We start from the raw sequence: 11,272 nt of genomic DNA, 5'->3' as shown, positions 1-11,272 counted from the left end.
TCACTGACGATTTGAAGCCACCAGCGCTGCTAAACATCTCAGCACGTTGATCAAAGTTTGCCACCATCGAGAAGAGTGCATCGACGGTGATGGGCTCGGTGCGGACATCGAGTGCAGAGATGATGGGCTGATACTCCATATTAAGCCCGACGACGATGAAAGAGATAAGCTCGTCCTCCCCGATCGGTTTGCCTGCCGCCGCAAGCTCGTCGGAGAGGGCACGCATCTGCCCGAAGAAGGTGGAGGCCGACTGTGACCCCTTCTGGGCGTTTGTGAGGGCCTATCTGATGTTATTGACACGAGACAGAGAGACCGCAGAAAACATATTTGCTAGCGCGGTCCAAATTGCATGTGATGATTCAAGCGAGGCTACTTGGACGAGCACCTCTTTTGACAGGTTTCGGAGAAGATATGCTACTATTTGTTGATCTTGAACAAGCCAAGGTTTATGAGCAGGGTTGGGAACTACCTGATCTTTGCCATCTTTGTCTTTGCTGATGGTTGTTTTTGGAGGCTCCTCTATAGTCTGATCTATGTAGCCAAACAAGCCGGCGCCCAATATCTGGGATCGTGCTTGGGCTCTCCAGAGAACATAGTTCGTCCGGCTGAGAGGTTCTGAGGTGTTGTAGTTGAGGCCAGAGGAGGGGACTGCGGAGGAGGTGGACATGATTGCGGCGTGGTGATTCTGGGAAGGGAATGGATGGAGAAGATGAGCTAGATGTCGTGGAAGAGGCCTGCTCTGTATACCATGTGGAAATTGTGAAGCATCTCAAATCTCCATACATGGAGACCCGCGATATATATATTGATTGAGGGGGTTCGGTACAGGAGATGGCAGCGTCGAGGCTAACCACCAGAGATATTACAGGAGGGTTTTAGGAGATAAGAGAGATAAACATAAAAAGGATAACCTCCTAACTACCTCGCCGTGTGCCTCAAGGCCACGCTAATAACCTGTACACTATTACGTTTAACACTTGGACCCCTTTGGAATAAGATCCTCGCCCTCAAGACGAATCTCCCGGTGCATTTTCCCCATAATGCTCCAAACTGGCTGTGAAACTCCTGAAAACAAGCTTTGATCTCAGGATAAAGAAAATCTGGAGAACAGGCAAATACCTGCGACCGAGTGGAGCCATCATTCACAGGTAAGCTATGCAGGGGAAGCTGCCAATTATGTCAAGAAAAGATGGGGCGGACAAAACAGTAGACTTGGTCCTTTTTAGGGTCGTAATACATTTCTCGATCTTCCAATGGTGCGGAAAAGGTGCATAGAGAACTAGCAGATTTCAAAAGCCAGGATGGCTTTATACTGGTTACACCATGCATGTATGGTCTGTTTTTATTAAGGAAAAACTTTGTTTTTGCCACTCTAGCTTTTGCCTAATTTGCTTATGCCACTCTAGATTTTGACATATCACTTTTGCCACTCATAGTTTTTGACAATACATCACAAATGCCATTCAGTGGCAAAAGCAATAACTTTTCATTTCACTTTTGCCACTCTAGATTTTGACAATGTATCGCAATTGCCACTCTAAAATTATTGTTTTTGCCACGGAATGGTAATTGTGATGTATTGTCAAAAACTATAAGTGGCAAAAGTGAAATGTCAAATTCTAGAGTGGCATAAGCAAAGTGGTCAAAAGCTAGAGTGGCAAAAACAAAGTTTTCCCTTTTATTAATTAGTTCTGACTAAACTACAAACTCCGGTGCAGTTCGGACAACAGAAGAAGATAGGTGGAGATATATTGTATCACTGAGAGCACAGGATTGGTAATGAACAGCTCGAATCTTCCTTGCATCTTCTGATGATGCAGAGAAAGTGTGGATCCTCTTTGCAACTCTATCAGCCCACCCAGCACATATCCCTTCCCCTAGAATTTCCTCTTGAATCAACTGCATTGTTTTTTTTGTCAGATTCACTCCTCCAAGCCTCTTCAACATCCTCATAATCCCCAAATTTCCAAGAAAACTCCTCACAAGATTTAGTATGGAGAAATATTAATCGAAGAAGTTGCTTCCTGAATTTTGACGTCTCTTCCATTGTTTTCAAATGAAGTGAGTTCATTCTACAGAATTCCACTGTATTTTCTGACAGCTCAAACAACCGCAAGGCATGAGCAATGGTTAAAGCATCACTGCTGGGATTGCCAAATTTTGCACGGGAATCTCTAACCATGGCCTTGATCTTCTTCTTCTGTCTCTTAATTTCCTGTTAGTCCTCATTGTCTAAATCAGGGTTATGTTATTTTGGCTCACCACTAAAATCATTTTGCATGAGAAAAGGATTTAGAAAACTCAAAGCCGATGCAGCAGCTGCTGCATATCCCAATATGAAGTTAGGTCTGCCAAAGCCTTTCTGGCTCTTCAAATTTTTAATTGTTGTCAGAAGAAGACGAGAATGTCGTGGGCTCATGGGGTACTGTGCCATAGCCTTCCCTAAGGGTGTAGGTTTAACCTGGCTATCTAGTGCTTCCAACGCCTTCAAGGAATGCTCAGCTTCAACCAAACTTTCATTGTTAGGAGGTGTAGGGAAGGGAAATTTTGACTGCAGCATGATCAGGAAAGGCAACATGTCAGAAAAATTAGAACGAAAAGGTAATTACATATTTTATGCCAGGAATTGTTAAGGTTATCAATAACCATTGCACATCAATAAAGATGACACCAACATTGCACAAAAACTAGTGTGAAATGCAATATATCATAACAGAAGATCATCTAATAATGGCAAATAACTTGTAATCACATTACCACATTAATGCGCATAAACCTAAGCATAAGCACAACTACATCGACTGGAACTCTTTTGATCTCTGGTTCAGAGAACTCTGGGAATAATTTGTCTTTACCATATGCCGCAGCTGAGTAGAGACGGTAACAATCCCCAGGCCCTGTTCTTCCAGCTCTCCCAGGACGCTGGGACACAGATGCCTTGCTTATTCACTGTATTTCATAACTCGCCATCCCAGTAGCATGATTGTAGTTCTTAACTTTTTGTTTCCCATTATCTACTACATATTTTATGTCAGGAATTGTTAGAGAGGTCTCTGCTACATTTGTTGCAACAACAACTAATCTTTCATCCTCAGGTGTATTCTGAAACACTTGAAGCTGCTGTGAAGCTGGTAACATTGCGTAAAGTGGTAACACTCGAAGGTTACCATGTGAAACAGACATAGGTTTTGTGCATTTACTGAAACAAGGAACATAAGGAATTGACTGTTCTAAACTTTTAGCATCGCTCGATTTCTCAACACTTTCTGGTACTCCTGGCCCTCTTGATATAGCCTTAAATGATGCCTTCAGTGCAGATGAACCCTCAGCACTTCCCAAAAACTTTGATACTGACCCATCCTCTTCTCTGGTTTCACAAGTGTCAGAACACCATCCTCACTGTCAGTGTCCATCTCACCCTCTATTTCAATATCATAAGAATATACATTTGGCCCAGAGTTTATCTCATCTTCCTCATATGTGGAAAACATGTCATCATATGCTTCATAAATTTCCTTCTCGTCTACTTCTGGGCTTGAGCTACTCTCATCTCCCTCAACTTTTTCAGGCTTCCTGTCAGTCTGCTGCTTGGATGCTCTTTGCAATTTTTTACATAAATAATCAACTTCTTTTTGTCCAGTAACAAAGACAAGAATTCCACCTCATGGAAGTCGCTTGTGGATTGACACAACTTTTTTGTAAGCATCCCCTAAATAATCATCGTGTGTCCTCTTTAAGAAGTGAATTGCTACTGGGAATTGACGTATAGGTACCTTTAAAGCTAGTGGGATCACATCAAACAAGCTTCTGTTTGAAATGAAATCCCTCAGTTGCAAGGTAGCACTCATCAGTGTCAAACATAGCACACCCGATGGTTGTCACGTAACAACAGGAATCAGGTGCGGCGGTATAGAGATAGATTAGGTTGTTAGTATTTTCCTTTTATCTCTTTGTAACAACTCTCTCTATCTCTATCCTATCTCTTGTAGCACAAGTTGTACCTCAACTACTGAATCTTGTACGCTATCAGGGAGGTCGCGACCCTGCTATATAAACACGGAACCGTCAGCTATAGATGGCATGACGTTAAAGCCTTTCTACATGGTAACCAGAGCCTAACTGTTCCATACATCTAGCCTATCGCCATCCACAGGAAAGCTTCCGCCATGGCCGCCTCCTCCAGCGTCGCGAACTCTAGCCTCTCTGGCCAGATCACCGAAAAGCTGACCCGCACGAACTTCATCCTGTGGCACACGCAGATCACGCCACAACTCCGAGGTGCGGGCTTCTTTGGCTACGTCGACGGCAGCACGCCGGAGCCGGCCAAATTCATCATCACCAAGGACAAGGACGGGAAGGAGGAGTCTACACCGAACCCCCTTCATCCGAGCTGGATCCGTGAAGATCAGCAGGTACTAGGATAACTTCTGAATAATCTCTCCAAAGAGGTACTTGTGCGGGTCACATCGATCGGCCATGCCCATGATCTCTGGACAGCACTGTCGAACATGTTCTCATCGCAGTCGTTGTCCCGCGTCAACAACATACGCGTCGCCCTCGCCAATGCATGCAAGGGGACGCATTCTGTGGCAAGCTTCTTCGCGCACATGCGCTCGCTTGCCGAGGAGCTCGCGGCGGCGGGCAAACCGCTCGGTGACGACGAGCTGGCCTCCTACATCACCGCTGGCCTCGACATGGAGTACCAGCCGCTCATCTCCGCGCTCGACGCCCGTACAACACCGGTCTCCCTCGACCATCTGTTTGCGATGATGAGAAACTTCGACCAGAGGGTCGCCCTCTATCAGGGCGTGCACGGCGGCAGGTTCAAGTCCTCGGCCAATGCAGCCATGCATGGTCGTGGGGGCGGCTCTCGCCATCGAGGACCGGCGCGCAGCAGGGGCCGCAACACCAACAACTCCCGCGGCAACAACAGCGGTGGCGGCAGGCCCTCCTCCAACAACAACAGGGGCCGCCACACAAACTCCAACTCCTCCAACAGATCACGTCCAGATGCCATCCGCTGTTAGATCTGCGGCAAACCTGGCCACTCGGCTAAGGATTGTTGGTACAGGTATGAAGAAGATGAGGATGATTCATCACAAGATGAGAAGGTGGCCGGAGCAGCGGACGGGTCCTATGGAGTGGACACAAACTGGTATGTTGATAGTGGTGCTACAAACCACATCACCAGCGAGCTCGAGAAGGTGACCATGAGGGAAAAGTACCGCGGTCAAGACCACATCCACACTGCAAGTGGAGAAGGTATGAAGATTTGTCATGTTGGTCACACAATTGTTAAAACCCCTAGCAGAAACATTCATCTTCGAAGAATATTGCATGTTCCTAGTGCCTCAAAAAGTCTTCTTTCCATTCATCGTATTGCTCTTGACAATCATGTCTTTCTTGAATTTCACCCTTACTTCTTTTTGACCAAGGATCAAGAAACGAAGAAGGTGCTCTATCGAGGTAGATGTGTTCGTGGGCTCTACCCTTTGATTCCGGAGATTAGAAGATTCAATAAACAAGCTTTTAGTGCTACCAAAGTGTCTTCAACACGGTGGCATGATCGATTAGGACATGCAACTTTTTCTTTAGTTCAACGTGTGCTTAGGAAAAATAAGCTCCCATATGTTGGAGAGCGCGATGTCAAAACCATTTGTGATTCTTGTCAGCGAGCTAAAAGTCATCAATTGCCTTATCCAATTTCGACAAGTGTTTCTACTCAACCTTTACAACTCATTTTTTCTGATGTATGGGGGCCTGCCCCTTCTTCTGTTGGTAGACACACGTATTATGTCAGTTTCATAGATGACTATAGCAAATACTCTTGGATCTATCTCTTAAAAAGACGATCCGATGTGTTCCAAGTCTTTAGAAATTTCCAAGCACTCGTTGAACGAAAATTTGATAGAAAAATCATCGCCGTCCAATCTGATTGGGGGGGGAGAATATGAGAAGTTGAACACTTTCTTCCAAGAAATTGGAATCTCTCATCATGTGTCTTGTCCTCACGCCCATCAACAGAATGGGTCGGCCGAACGTAAGCATCGGCATATTATAGAGGTTGGTCTAGCTGTTCTTGCGGGTGCCTCCATGCCCCTCAAATTTTGGGATGAGGAGTACCTCACTGCTGTGCACATCATAAACATGCTTCCTAGTCGTGTTATCAATAATGAAACCCCCATGGAACGACTTCTCAACATCAAACCGGACTACATCTCTCTTCGTGTGTTTGGATGTGCTTGCTGGCCGAATCTTCGACCCTATAATAATCGCAAGCTTATGTTTCGCTCGAAACAATGTGTGTTCATAGGATACAGTGCCCAGCACAAAGGCGTTAAATGTCTTGATGTGTCCACCGGCCGTGTCTATATTTCTCGCGATGTGGTTTTTGATGAGACTAAATTTCCCTTTGCTGATCTCCATCCCAATGCCGGCGCTCTCCTTCGCCAAGAAATCCTACTTCTTCCACCTAAACTTAGCGGATTAGATCAAGGGGGCAACAGTTGTAATGACCATACATTGACTAATCCTCATAACCATCTGCCTGAGCTTTGCTGTGATACAGATGCAGATGCATTCGGTGAAGAAAACGGCGAAGAAAATGGCCAAAACGGTCACAAGATCAGTCCAGAAGGGCAACATTTTATGTGTCCACCATTGGGGGACAGATCCTCCTTGGGATCGCTGCCGCAGAATCTGCCCAAGCAATCCAACCCGGGATCCGCGCCGCGCAGCGACGGCGTCGCGCAGGAAACTGCGTCACCCGCCAGACGTGACAGCAGTGAACCAGCGGCTGCCGTGCGGCGCACTCCAACTCGTCCCCGCGTGGGTGCTGACCCGCACCAATCCGTGGCCGACACGCGGCTGCCTGAGAGTTGTTGGGCGCCAGGAGGGCCCCCCTGCTACGAGCGACGACAAACGACACGCGCATCCACCGGCGCTGATTCGTCCGGGTCCACGGGCTCGCGATCCGATGCTGATCCTGCCGGCCTGATGCAATCATCCAGCAATGATGAGGGTGCGGTAGGTGCGGGATCTGGCTCGGGATCCTCTGCGCCACTTCTACCACACCCGCCACGTCCTGATGCCACAGAAAATCCGGACGCACCTGACAGGGCTGCACTTGCGCCAGGGGGATCTGCTTCGGGATTGAGGACAGGATCTTCTGCGCCACGGCCTGCTGCTGCATCTCCTGTACAGCCACGCACACGGCTCCAAAAAGGGGTAATCCAGCATATGAACTATAAAACCAAATTTGGTCTTGTTGCTTGTTCCTCAGGTGAACCCAACATGGTTGAAGAAGCCCTTGGAGATCCCCGGTGGAAGAAAGCCATGGAAGAAGAATACATGGCACTACAAAAAAACAGAACATGGCATTTGGTTCCCCCACGGCGAGGTAAAAACATAATTGATTGCAAGTGGGTTTTCAGAATTAAAAAGAAATCTGACGGAACCATAGACCGCTATAAAGCTAGACTCGTTGCAAAAGGATTCAAACAACGATATGGTATAGATTATGAGGACACCTTTAGTCCTGTGGTTAAGGCTGCTACTATTCGGCTTGTGTTGTCTATTGCTGTTTTCAGGGGATGGTGCCTTAGACAGCTAGATGTACAGAACGCGTTTCTTCATGGTGTTCTGGAAGAGGAAGTGTACATGAGACAACCTCCTGGGTTTGTAAACAGAAACTCACCATATCATGTGTGCAAACTTGACAAAGCTTTATATGGACTCAAGCAGGCCCCTAGAGCATGGTACTCATGCTTAAGCCAGAAGCTGCAGGCACTTGGTTTTGTTTCTTCCAAGTCTGACACGTCACTGTTTATTTACAATAAGTCTAATACATCCATATTTGTACTCATATATGTTGATGATATTATTGTCACAAGCTCATCTGACAAGGCAGTGACAGGATTATTGAAAGACTTGAGTGCTGAGTTTGCCCTCAAGGATTTGGGAGATTTGCATTTCTTCTTAGGGATTGAAGTCAAGAAACATGATGATGGTCTTCATCTCTCTCAACTACCGAATCTTGTACGCTATTAGGGAGGTCGTGACCCTGCTATATAAACACGGAACCGTCAGCTAGAGATGGCATGACGTTAAAGCCTTTCTACAATCAGCACAACTTTCAACTGATTAATCACATCTTCTGGTTTAATGAGCCCCAAGCGTAATTTTTCCTGATGCTCGCATGCAAATTCTGCAATGTGCATATAAAGGTTAACAACAGCAATATTTTTTCTTTGTACAGATCACTGTATTGATACAGATGAAAACAAGGCAACGTTATTAAGTTTCAACCTTGCGAATCTGTACAACTCAGCATCCCGATAAGTATATCTGTGTTCAAGCTCCTTTCATGTGCCACATCCAAGATGATTACAGAATAGCGCTTCAGCAGAATGTCACTATGGAGAAGATCAGTAAGTCATGTGAGGAGCAGGATTATGATTTAGTCTTACACAGCTCATATTAGAAGATAAATCACCATGTACATTTCAGGACAATCAATCACCTGTTGTACATTGTACCATTGCATAAAGTATTAGAATTATGGAGAGGCTATTAGAAAAACATGGAAGAGGATTAATTGGGTGTCAAAACCGAACAGCTTATATGCAGATTAAGCTTCAATAGAGTTGTTATGAGAACCAGTGAACATGAAAAGTAGCTTATATGTTCAGTCATGGTTAACCCTTTTTTCATAAGTTATATCATGGTTAACAGTAAGTTGAGTCGAGAAAGCATGGCTCTTGCTTAAATAAACAAGGCAGCCAAGACAAGTAATAAGATGCACAACCTGGATCTCTCGCAGCAAAACGCCATCTGTCATAAACTTGATGGCGCAATTACTTCTGACCATTTTATCATGCCTAACTTGAAAACCAAGTTCCTTTCCCAACTTAAGTCCTAGCTCATAAGGAACCCTCATAGATGTGGCAAGAACAGCAATACGCGGTGGTTGGGTGATACAAATAATTCCTTTTCTGTCAACTCCACCTCCTATGGCCTTGATACAGGTACTACAGCTGGCGGATTGAAGGACTCTTGTACAACAGCTCCCTCCTGTATCAGTTCGTCATCCTACCAAAATAAAAGAATTATGACTGAGTAAACTCTGAAGTAAGTACAACAGCTTCTGGTTGTAATCTCATTAGGGAATAGGTAAATCCAATATTTTACAAAGATCGTCTAGATGACGAGGAGGTGAACATTAACATTAACATATAACATGTAGTTCACCTGGAAATCCATCACCACATGAGAGCAACCTGGAACACTTGGTTTCATTGTTGAATTTGCCAACATGTCAGAAAGATCAAAAGTCCCTTCAGTTTTTGGCCCAACATCTACCATTAGTTTGCATTCCACTGGTTTCATTGCATCTTTCTCCATGACATTTTTACTTTTCCTATAATTCAATTTTCTGTTACATTTAATTGCATATGTTGGATCAACAAATTTATGTGGAAAACCTTCCTCTCAAGCCTCACTGTTTTCAAAATCTTTCTGATAACCATCTTTCTTGAATAAAGAGAGTTCTTCAGGAACAATCAAACCTGCCCTGGAGAACTGCACAGCCCACCTAAGTTTTTCTTTCAAAATCTCAGCCTGCAGTAGAGTAAAAGCCTATGAAGAACTATAACATATAAAATTGTGAATGTAACAGATCTGACAGTTATGATGTGCATTATACTTGACCAATAGTGCCTGAGGCATGCAGCAGCGAATATCCATCAACTGAAATCCTACGATTACTGCCATGCCGGACCACCAGCATACACAATCATCAGAAAATATACACCATTCTGAACGGAATAAGTTGAGATCAGTGTGCCGCAAAATCTCGATGCTTCTTGCTTGCAGTAGCTTATTTTGCTTTTCCTCCCGGGAAAACTCAGGCTGTCATTGATATAGACACTAGGACACTAGGACCAATTATCTGCAGCTTTTTTAGCTGTATCTTGGGGTCTTGTCTGCTTTTCTTACAATTCTAGCAATCCAGAGGTTACGTAAGTCACAAAATCACACTGCTGGCCGCACTAGTAACAGCAGGTCCAAATGAAACTCGATAAATGGGTTCCAAATTAAGTTGGCAGTACCTTGGCTTCCCCTCGAGCCTTGTTCTTCCTCTTGTAGGGCAAAATCAGCTCGTTACTGCCGTCCATGCTCGAGCTACAAACGGAGCAAACATCAACCGTAAACAAATATCGCAAGTCACAGCAGATGCAAACAAGGGGGCAACCGACCGGGCTAAGAGCATCTCCAGCCGTTCGACCCCCCAGGGCGCTAAAAAAGGGCGGTCTGGGGGCGAACCGGCGCTATTTCGGCCTCTGGGGGCGACCTAGCTCCCAGTCACGCCCCCAGGCGCTGCCCCAGGACGCGAAAAATTCGAACTTAGTCGTTCCCGCTCATAAAAGACGCCACAAGTCGGGCGATCACAAGCCATATTTCGGCGTACAAAAAATAGAGCGGCAGAAGTTCGCGTGCGCATCACTTGGCGGGCTCTGCCCCAGGCGTCGGCGGAATTGGCGTGCGCGGGCTTGGCGGTGTCGGAGCAGCCTCTGCGCTGGACGGTGTCGGCGCGGCTTCGGTGGTGCTGGGCATCGTGGAGGCGTCGTCACGCGGGCTTGGCGGCGGCGGCGGCGGCGTGTGCGTCGGCGTCGGCGGCCTTGTCGAGGGAAGCTGGTTCAGGATGAGGCCGTGCTCCGCCAAGTACCACGCCTTGACCGCCTCGTCGGTGCTCTGGAGCATGTCCGCCCCGCCCAGCAGGAAAGCCAGGTCGGTGTTTCTCTTTTTCGCGGCGACGTTCGTCCGGAGCAGGTTGAGCTTGACGGCGCTGCTCGACATCAACGCCGACCACCGCGTCTCGGTCTTCTCTTCACGAAGGACGGTCCGGGCCTGCGCGTCGGCGAGGCAGTGCTCGATGGACTCCTGCACTCGAGCGGTGGCCGTGTCGGCGTATTTCCCCTTCTTGGCAACTCTGTTGCCGTCCGGCCGCCCTTTCGATGCGCCAGGAGTCGGCGCGTCCGGCTTGTAGGTCTCCTTGGCCTTGTCGAGGGTGCGTCGGACTTCCGCCCACTTCTCGCACTTGTTAATGTGCTTGTAGACGTGGAGGTACTTGAATTCGGCGTCGCTGTTGCTCTGCTGGTATAGGGTGAACATGCGCAGCAACTGCGCGGAGGGACAAACAGTTGGCGCGCGTACACGGCGAAGAGAGGCGGGAGGCCGGCGTGGCATACCTGATCCTCGACGCTGGCGCCGC

General features: G+C 46.8%; 1 pseudogene; it reads right to left on the bottom strand.

Annotated features, from left to right (window-relative positions):
* Positions 1-970: 970 nt before the first annotated feature.
* On the bottom strand, positions 971-10,175 carry LOC125519003 (annotated as a pseudogene).
* Between the last annotated feature and the right edge of the window lie 1,097 nt (positions 10,176-11,272).

Source organism: Triticum urartu, chromosome 7 (genome assembly GCF_003073215.2).
Source record: "Triticum urartu cultivar G1812 chromosome 7, Tu2.1, whole genome shotgun sequence".
Lineage (NCBI taxonomy): Eukaryota > Viridiplantae > Streptophyta > Magnoliopsida > Poales > Poaceae > Triticum > Triticum urartu.
This window is presented reverse-complemented; position numbering and strand designations above follow the sequence as displayed.